General features: G+C 44.1%; 1 pseudogene; it reads left to right on the top strand.

Annotated features, from left to right (window-relative positions):
* Positions 1–6,634: 6,634 nt before the first annotated feature.
* On the top strand, positions 6,635–7,210 carry LOC102859275 (annotated as a pseudogene).
* The last annotated feature ends 3,239 nt before the right edge of the window (positions 7,211–10,449 follow it).

Below are 10,449 nucleotides of genomic sequence, written 5' to 3'. Positions count from 1 at the left end.
GAGGGCGGGGGAAGAAGAACAAACTGGGGAGGAGGGTAGAGAGAATGGTGCAGCAATGAAGGAATGAAAACCCAAAATCCCTGTGAATGTTCATTAAAACTAATAAAATTTAATAATAATTAAAAAAAAGAAGTCTGAATCCCCTGGATACTCATAGCCTTGGACATCTCATGGAGGGTTGCTATTCAGTTGGAATTGACTCAATGGCGGTGGATTTGGTTTGGTTAAACTTTTCAGAAGTGGGTTGCCAGTCCTTTCTCCCTTTGCACATCACTGAATGAGTTTGAAACACCAGCCTGCATAGGTTAGTAGCCTAACACAAACTTTTTGTGCTTTCCAGGGACCTAAGGTGTGGAAAATGCTTAATAAATGTCTATCTGTGTGAACATGTCCTTGATGTGATCCAGGCTGTCTCTTAAAAACTTCATGGACCCTGAGCTGGCTGGCTGCTGCCCATATTCAGCCCTGTACGCAGGCTCAGAGGTCACTCATGCCAGAAAAGACTCAGCCTTTGGACCCCAGAACCACAGGCCCTGTATGTCCAGAGCTCAGAGTCTGAGAACCTCTGATCCTTCTGTAGGAGGTGGCCGGTCCCTGCACCTCTAGAATGGAGTGTTCCCGTTGTGTGGGAGCCCAGCAGCGGTTCTCAGTCAGGGGCAGGGCAGCTGCAGACCTGAGCACTGCCCCTGCCGGGCCGTGTCAATCTGCAAGGGCAGACAGGGACCGCGTCGCCCCTTGGCACAGTGTGTGCGGCGCAGTAATTGCCAGAGATGGAGTGGGCAAGTGACCGCGTGGGGGCCATGCGCTGCGACTCATTCATATTTAATAAAGCAGACTGCACAGCTTCCATTCATTTCAGCAATGAATGGTGACGAAGGTGATTCCTGGGGGAGATGGGAAGAGAGGGGCTGAGGCGGGAGCTCCTGACTTAGAGGCACAGACTTCAGAGAGAGGGAGCAGTGTTTGGGAACAGAAACCAAGCCCTCAAGTCTACACTGACTGTTGAGGCAAGCGGCCCAGGCCAGAGGCTTCCTGCCTTTGCATGCTTGGAATTTGGCATCAGTGTCTCCGGTGTCCAGGGCATGTGTACCCTCACATGACAGCTGAGGGGGTGATGAGCAAGGCCTCCAGGCAAGGAGGTCTGAGCTGTGTGCCCAAAACATGCCCAAGTACCCTCCTAGCAGCCCCCTCCCCCAACTTCATGAGAGTCAGAGATGGGGCAGAGATTCAGCAGAAAGTTTGTGATCCATCCCTTAAACTTGCCCAGAAGTCAGGCTGGGAGGCGGAGAGGCTGCTGGGGCGCTGTGCAGTTGATAGGGTAAGCAACGTCTAAGAGCCTTGGCTTCCTTGTCTGTATAATTGGCATAAACCTCAAAGTTCCTCCAAATCACAGATGTGACTCTCGCCAAGATGTCTTCTTTTTTATAAAGAAGTATAACATTTACGTTAAAAAGTGAGATTTCAGTTGGAAACTCCTCTGAACCGGGCTCAGTGCTAGGTCCAGGAAGAGGATGGAATATAGACACAAACCAACAAGGAGTTTGCTGTCTGAGGGCAGGGCGTGTACTCTAAATTTAGGCCAAATACAACTAGTAACACCTGTGAGTGAGATAGACCGGGAGGTGGGAGCTCAGAGGAGGGAGTCTATTCGGTTGGAGTAAGGACAATCAGAGAAGGCCTCCTGGAAGAAGTGGCATGTGAACCAAGGCCATGCAAAGTGGGCAGAATTTCAACTGAGGCTTTTAGTATAACTAGAAAGGAGAGACTTTCCAGCAGAGGTAACAGTGTACACAAAGTCCCAGAGGCGGAGCAAATACTGTGTTAGGAGACACTGAATGCAGGTCAAAGGTAAAAGCTAACCTGCCTCTAGGTCAAAGGTTAGCCTCGCTGGAAGATGGAGCTGTTTAAAGAGGGGAGGTGACAAATGTAGCCAGAGGCTGGAGGCCCTTTGTTACAGATTGAATGGTTTCCATCCAAATATCTGTTGTAAATCTCTATGCCTATGGATATAATTCTGTTTTCTTTGTTATATAAATGAGCCATATCTGTGTATAGTAGATCTTAACCCCAACTTGTGAGCTATGCAAAAAGTGGAATGAACACAGAAAAAAGAATGCACACGTTGGGGAAGGTCAGGTGCCATGTGGAGATCTCTACGGATGGCAACCAGAATGCTGGAGAAGCCGATGCAGGGGTCTTCCCCCAAAGCATGAGCCTTGACGCAGAGCTGGGGCTCTGAGCTCAGATCTTTGGCCTCCTGATGGGTAAGAAAACATTTGTTTGTTACAGCCACTACTTGTGGTGCACCCTCCGTGAGAGGCCACAGGCCTTTAGGTAATAGATAGATGGATTTTGAGAATTTTTTTTTTCCAGCGCCACTGACTAGTAGAGATGAGGAAGGGACAGGGCACGGGGTTCCTCTGGATGCCTCACTCAGCTGTGGGCTCCATAGCACACTGCTCCCTGGAGAAACACAAGGTTAGCAAAGCCTGGAATGGTGGGGATGGGAAAGGAATGGCATCCTAGGAGCAAATAGAGAAGACATGCCACTGCGGTTTTTGTTCTAATACTAATTACTTAGTATGTCCTGGGTTTTCATCAATGAATATGGATTTTATACAGTTTTTTAAATATTTTAAAAAATATTAACACACTCCTCTGCCCGTCTGTCTGTCCAAGCCCCTCTCCCTAAATGCCAGAAGACTTCTATCCCCAAATCTCAGCTCCCAGTGTGACCCCCCAGAACATCCTTCCCTCACACCTTAGCACTCAAATGAACTAGTGAATTAGTTACTTCAAAATCTTGAAACAGAAAACTAGTGAGGCTAGAGAGAAATAGATCCCAAAGCTCCATACTTAACATGAAGTTATAGGCTCAGAAAGATGGAAACACTTCAAAGGAAAAGATTTGATTACTTAATTCCTTTTTACTCTCATATGCTTTAAAAACTTCTCAAAATAAGCAGCAGCCTGACTCCACCAGCAACTCTGAGTAAGAAAGATAAGAAGTCTCTTCGTCTCTTCCCGTTAAGATTTACAGCAGCAGAAACCGGACGGAGGGTCACCGTGAGTCTGAATCGATTTGATGGCTCATTTAATGTTTCCAGAGGCTATAAATCACAGGGGAGGAGATTTTTACTTATATAAATATATACAGGAGAGCTCTGGTAGCCTAATGATAAGAAGTGCTGCAATCCCCAAATCACATCGTTTGAATCCACCAGCTGCTCCTCAGAAGAAAGAGGGGCAATCTCCTTCTGTGAGATTAACTTAAACTTCCTATGAAAACCCTCTAAGGGTCAGCTATAAGTCAGTTTGAACTTGATGGCACACAACAATACACATATCTGGTGGCCTAATGGTAAGAAGCTGTGTTGCAGTCCTGAAGGCACGCAGTTCAAAACCACCAGCTGCTTCATGGAAGAAGGATTGGCAGTCTCCTCCTGTGCAATTAGCTGCCTCTGAAAACCTGCCAGAAGGTCAGCTATGGTTTGGTTCCAACTCTTTGGTACAATAAGAACAAAAACAATGTATTTCTATTATATTTATAAATAGGACACTCTGGTGGCCTAGAGGTAGGGAGTTTTGCTGTTAATCCTGAAGTGAGCAGTTCACAGCCTCTGAAAACCTGTTGGATGGTAAGCTATGAGTCAGTTTCGACTTGATGGAATGAGAGAACAGTACAATAAATCTATCATTTTTAAAAAGATCTCTTGTTAACATTACCACCCAAAAACCACAACAAACTCTCTAAAGAGTGTATGAAGAAATGAACGTCTGTGCACTGACACTGAACTGTCCTTCTGCATGAGACAAACGCTGCTTCTTAACTTCTAGGCCTGGGCACTGACCCAGGGACACACAGAGAATCAGCGAATGAACAGGGCCAGAGCTGGTGGCCTGCACTCAAGCCTGCCTACGGCCAGGTCTGTGGTTTCCCAGTATGCTGGCAGCCTCCAGTCACAGGATGATGTTTATGGCCCTGGTCAGGTGGGGAACATGGTGTTTCCAGCCAAATGGTGTCATGTGGAAGGGCACGCGAGTGGCAGAGGTTCCCACATTATCCACAGACATGTGTAAATATCGCAACGTCTCGTAATGTAACCAAGAAAATCACTTCCCGTTGTTTCCCCTTCAGTGATATTTTCTGCTTGGCTGAGTTTGCTTAGCACACTGGAAAGGCCAACTCATCAGTTCTTGTTGTTAATCAAGAGCAGTAATTGTCCGAGTTCAAAGCCTCCTGACTTAAACTCTGCTGAATAGGATAACAAGTTCCAAAAATGCTAAGTAGTAGTTTCTATAAATGGGTCTTTTTAATAGGGAAAGCCCCTGAAGAGGTTTGGAAAGAAAACCTTTTCAAAGTAGCATTAAATATTGTGCATCTTCTCTAGGATGCAGCAGATAAACTCTTAAAACTCCTTGGATGCAGACCCCTTTTACTCACTCACTGTATATTATTTAAGGTTGTGCCAGTTGATATAATAAGTGATAGCCTCGATCACTTCAAAGCCTAGCACAATAGAAGTCTGGAGTTTGCCTGTCTAGCTACCAAATATGAGCCTTCCTAGCAGGAAGGCTGCCTTCTACAGGGTGATTTTGGAGTAGAAATGATGGGCTCTAACCCACTGCATAGGAATGAGGCTGTGGTGGCAGTTATAATAATCGCCACTTACTAAGTGGATAGATGTGTTAATTCTGCCATACACACCAACTACAACCCTGTGTGAAGGAAACGGGCCTTTAGAGAGGTTGTTCTGTTTTTTCATTTTATCTATATTAATTAAGCTGCCTTGGGAAGTAGTGAGAGCTCCATCATTGAAATGTCCAGGTAGGAGCTGCTTATCCATTTGAAAATGCTGAAAGGAACTCACCAGATAGCAATTGCTTAGGGGCTTCTAAAATGTAAAAAGGGATCTCTAGTGGCTTAGAGAGTAAAGAGTTGTGCTGCCAACCCAAAAGCAGGTGGTTCGAATCCACCAGCGGCTCTACAGGAGAAAGATGGGCAATCTCCTCTCATATGATTTACTGCCTCTGAAAACCAACTATGCATTGATTCCAAACCAATGGTGATGAGTTCAGTTGTTGAAGACCTAAAATGGTACCTAATTCATAACACGTATATCTCATAAATAACACATGCAGGTAGTTAAAAAATTCAAATAGAACAACAAGATAAGTTGATGTCCCTAGTCTTTATTCTCGTGAACATAGTCTCCATGCAGTCTTTCAGACTTATTTTAGGCATGTATTGTAAAAGTATTCCTGTATATTCATATCATTTAATGTGTAATATTTTCAACAATCAAGTTTAGTTATTTAGTGAAACTTCATTTTGAAAAAGACCTATGTTTCCTTAGTAAAGCTAGAAGGAATGTGAGTTTTTGCAAACATTTGTTAAATTTCTTCTTTATTGCTGCTAGCATTTTGATTTTGACAAGCTTTAAATGAACAAAAAGTCCAAAATGGCAGTGGCGGAAATAAGATAGATTATCCTCTCCCATATATACTGAGTCTGGGGTGGGTGATTCTGAGCTGATATGGAAACTCAGTTACAGGAGATCCAGAGGCACTAGACACTTTCTGCTCATCTTTAGACCTCCGCAGCCAAGAACTAAGTAGCATTAGGATTTCAGGCAGAACAGAAAAGGAGGCTGGGGAGGAAGGAAGAAAACACACACACACACACACACACACACACACACACACACACTGTGAGAGAGATAGAGAGAGAGAGATAGGGAGAGGGGGAGAGAGGGAGGGAAGGAGAGAGAGAGAGAGAGGAGTTTCTGGGAAACTGCCACCTGCCACTTACACTTATATACCATTGTCCCACTGCCGCATATAGCTTCAGGAGAGGCTAGGCCGCGTGTGCTTCTTCCTGGATGACTACATATTCTTTTGCTATGAAAAAAGGGAAGAGTAGATACTGAAACACAAGGAGCTATTTTAGACACATTGCTGTATCTCCATTGTCTTTAGCACACTATATAGTTGAGGAAAGAGAATCACTCAGAGTCAATCAGTATTTAAAGTTTGTTAAGTTGAAGGATGACAAAAATAGGGTGAGCCTGTACCACCTTCCTGTCTGATTCATCTCACACTTAGGTCTAAAGAGCTTCACCTAAGACTCAGTGTCTCCATCTGCACAGTGGAGTAAGGGATATAAGGTTGAACCATAAGATATCCACTTCTTTCATCTCAAAATCTCAATGAGTCAACAGTTGTTAATGAATGGAAGGTAAGGGGACAGGCAAGCCATCAAGTGGACTCAAAGTCAGAGGTAGGAGATCAGAGTTTGATGGTCTCTTGGGTTTGGCCATCGTGTGGTGGTCTTCATCCTCAAAGATCCTCTGAGGATCCCAAGCACTTGACACTCCTTAGCCAATGAGTTGGACCACAGAGAACGCGGTTACCTACCAAAAAACAGAGAAAAACTAGAGAATTAAATTGTAAAATTCTGGTTACAATGAGGAATCAAAAATTACCCCAAAGCTGAAGAGGTCTCAGGCTTCCAATGACAGGCATTATCAGCCAAAAGAAGGTTTCCAGGGGCAACTATTATTAAAATGGTGGTTTCGGGCTTATGGAATTGTCTGTGAGGCAGGACGCAAGGGTTGCTTGGGTCACTGTAATCATGGTGGTGGCTGGCCCCAGGGCTAGGGGTCCGGGACCTGAGGCGGCAAGTCCCACCAAAGCCCCACTGCAATACAGCCTTCCTTTGAAACACTTGGTGGGTGACAAACATCAACCCCAGATTCTAGAGACTGGTAGCCTGGAAGAAATCCCAAGTCCCACCAAGAGCAAAGAGCAGAAAATGATTGAGAGGGAAAGCTACGCCTTCAAGGAGGCACTGGCCTGTGTGGAAGGCATTGTTTTGGGAGGTGCCTTTGGAGTGTTCACTGCTGGCATTGACATCAATGTGGGCTGTGATTCCCAAGGATCCCCTCCAGATGCCAACCACTAAAGAAGCCCTTAAAGATATAGGACAGAGAGGAATGTCCTGTGCCCAAAACTTTGCCATTGTGGGCACCATGTTCTCGTGCACTGAGTGGTGGAATCTTACCAGGGAAAATCGTATTGGAAGAACAGTGTCATTAGTGGTTGTATCACTGGAGGAGCCAGTGGTTTCAGAGCTGGCTTAAAGGCTGGGGTCACTAATTGTGGAGGTTTTGTTGCCTTCTCTGCGGCAATTGATTGTTACCTGCGGTGAGAGCCAGTCCCTGTGGAGGATGATCCCACCAACTGGCTCCCAGAGCCCTTCCGAGGAGGACAGCTTCTGCACTACTCCAGGGCGCTTGTTTGCAAGACCAGAGACAATTCTGTTTTCCCTCATGGTTGGTGCTGTGAGGCAGTGACCCAGCTGCAGCCTGCCCCATTTTCTATGCCAGGACTCCAGCCAGGCTGTAAAGGGGGACGTTTCTAGCTCAGGTTCTCCCCTGAGAGCAGATCAGGAGATGACATGATGATTTTTAGGGATGAAGCTCCTCAAAGTTCTGTGCTGACCAGATCCATTTGGTTCTGGAGGCAAACATGTTCCTATCCACAGCCAGGAGCTACTGTGTGTCGGCCTTCTGCTCAGCCCACCATCTCAGGGATCTGGGCAGGATGAAGTCAGTCCATAGAGCCCAGTTAAGTAATTTTGTTTAGTGTTCTACCATCCTCATTTAAAACAAAAACTAAAATCCATATATTTATTAAAAAAATAGTGGTTTAGACGTCCATTAGGGACAAACTATGGAGTGAGGGAAGGTGAAGTGCGATTGTGATTTCTGCAAAGAGAAGCATGCCTTTCTGCTTAATACATGAGCCCTTTTTTTTGGAGGAAGAATAATGTCTGAATGAGAATGAACTAGGAAGTCATTTAGTCTTCAAATGACATTAGAGACATTCTACAGCAAATCCATTCAAAACATTGAGCTTTTCCAGAAATCTTGGGACAACTCCTCATGATTAACACACTGGCTGAGGGAAAGAAACACCTAACTGTGGGGTAAACAGACATTTCTCTGAATTAAAAATATTAACATTATTTTCAGTTCTCGAAGAACTGGAATTAAGTTGTCTTAGCTAATATTTTATAGTGATTTGAGATAATTAGGTTATACCTACCTTATCATAGTGAGAATAAGTCAAGTTAAATAAAAAACTCTAAAGCTCTTCAAAGCTCCTCAGTTACTTCGGGGTTTGAAGTGAATCAAGTGAGCTTCAGTAGGTGCATTCGGATTATGCATTAGAGGGACAGATGAGCTACACGGAGTTTAGGGGCTTCCTAGAGATTGGACCTTTGCCTAATCAATGACTAAGAAAAACAGAGGCCATGCCAATAGAATGTTTGGCTGATCATCACTCTTGCTGTGTGCACACAAACGTAGTGTTGCTGTTACTTGGTGTTATCCTAAACTGGAAAAGGCAAAGAAAACAAACAGCCCCCTACACTGTGCTGTCCATGGTGCTGAAGCAGCTCTCAGTCCCCACCAGTTCTTTTGCCATGATACTCTGGTTTCTATGAAACTTCCCCAGGAATTCCAAACCTGCAAGGGTTTTAATTTTCTATCTTGATGAAAAATGTGTGGTTTATACACTGTCGCAGAACAAATAGAACTTGGATTTATGTTTCACAACTTACATGGTTTGTTCAGTGTTTTCTCCATGTATCTTTGACAGTCCTATCACATTTCTGACAGTTATAATTCTTTTTCTTTCTGAGAAGTTGGGATCAAGTAGAGGACATAGTCTCTTTCTTTCTTCATTAAGACTCCTTTATTTTTGTGCAATAATACATGGACCCACACATGAAATGTGTTTCATGGAGACGGGATATTTGTGTGTTTCTTGAGGTTATGTTTTGTGTGGTATGCTGGGTTGCAATGTGTGTACACATATATGCTAAATGTAGTCATATGTGTTTGGATATGTGTTTGCAATGCAGTGGTGGCACATATGTATGTGTCTACAAGAAAACAAACAGCCAATCAGATATTATTCTCACTCAGATGTCATTAATGAATAAGCAGTTCTCAAAATGCCATGCACTGATGTACACAGGACCTGCCAATAGTTGGCAAGGACTGACGAATTCTCACTGCCCAAAATTCTATGTTTTCAATTCATTTCACATGGTATTTTCAAGTGTGGCACCTTAATTAAGTAGATGAAGAAAATATCTCACTCTCATTGATTAATCAAAGTACATTTCTCACTATGTACTGAAGAATCTTCATCAGGAAGTGTTAAACATAACATCAATCCCAATAGTTTAACTAATTCCGTTTTCATTATTAGCATAAATTTATAACTTTAGAGTCAGGATGTTGGAAAGGATTTCCCCCCCTCCCCAGCTAGTAAATTCATCTGTATCCTAGAATCAGCTTGTATAGCTCAATGTAAATTCAGTGTAGAATTTAGTCTGTTATTAAGTGGATTTAAGTGGCTGAACCCTGGTGTAATCTGACCAGCAATGCATGAAGGAAAGAGTTGGAGGTGTAAAAAATGTCAAATAGCTTTCTCAGATGCATTAAACTATTAATAAAGATAAAACGATCTTTATGTTTGGGGTTTAGAACATCTCTTTTATGATAGCAAGAAGCCACTTTGATTCACGACTCGTTGGTTTCAAGGTCTGGTGTCATTATTCAGAAGGTGTCAGGAAGAAAACGGAGACAAGTCCCTCAGCAGGGGGAGAAGTGAAGAAACCAACTAGTGTTGGGGCTTGCTCTGGCCCAGATGGATTGGGCGAGAAGATGTGACAGTGAAGGGATCAATAGAAAAGACAGTTGATGATCATGTCCACACCTTGTGTAGAGATTATTGCCCATGCCTCTGTAGAGGCATCTCTATTTGGTCCTGAGCTACATTTTCTTGTGATCCTGCTGGGGTGATACTGGCTTTCCTAGCCAACGTGCACTGGGGACAGAGGGAGAGAGGAATGCAGAGTGTTCTTCTTTTGTCCCTCATCCTTGCCTGATCCCAGGAAATTGGTCTCAATGTAGTACATCACATGGACTCTGCCATTCTCCTCCCTTCTGGATTTTGACTGGATCCAGTCAATGTGAGATGCTTGAAAAAAAAGACCCGAAGAAAATAAGTATAAGAACTCAAAGTTTTATCTCCCCGCACTTCACCGACATTCTGGTAGTGGCTTCCTTCTGGAGTCCCGTCTGCTGGCAACTTCTCTTCCATGGCTCTGCTCTTCTCCAGGGTCTGCTTCAAACATTTCCTCCCCTTGCTTTTCAGGTCTAGGGTAAAATGGCTCGCCATTTCTTCCTTGCTGGTTCCTGTAACCTTGCTTACATACACTGTACATTCTGAAACTCTGCTCAGTTAAACTTTCAGTATGGGATGCCCCCTTTCTGCTGGAGCCCTGACTGACTTAGAAGAGCATTCCCAACAAGAACCAGAACTTTCAGGGACCTGAGTGTGTATGTGGGGCTGTGGAGCTGGCAGGTTGAG

This window comes from Elephantulus edwardii, unplaced genomic scaffold (assembly GCF_000299155.1).
Source record: "Elephantulus edwardii isolate Elephantulus edwardi_28Jun2011 unplaced genomic scaffold, EleEdw1.0 scaffold00052, whole genome shotgun sequence".
In the NCBI taxonomy this organism is placed as follows: Eukaryota; Metazoa; Chordata; class Mammalia; order Macroscelidea; family Macroscelididae; genus Elephantulus; species Elephantulus edwardii.
This window is presented reverse-complemented; position numbering and strand designations above follow the sequence as displayed.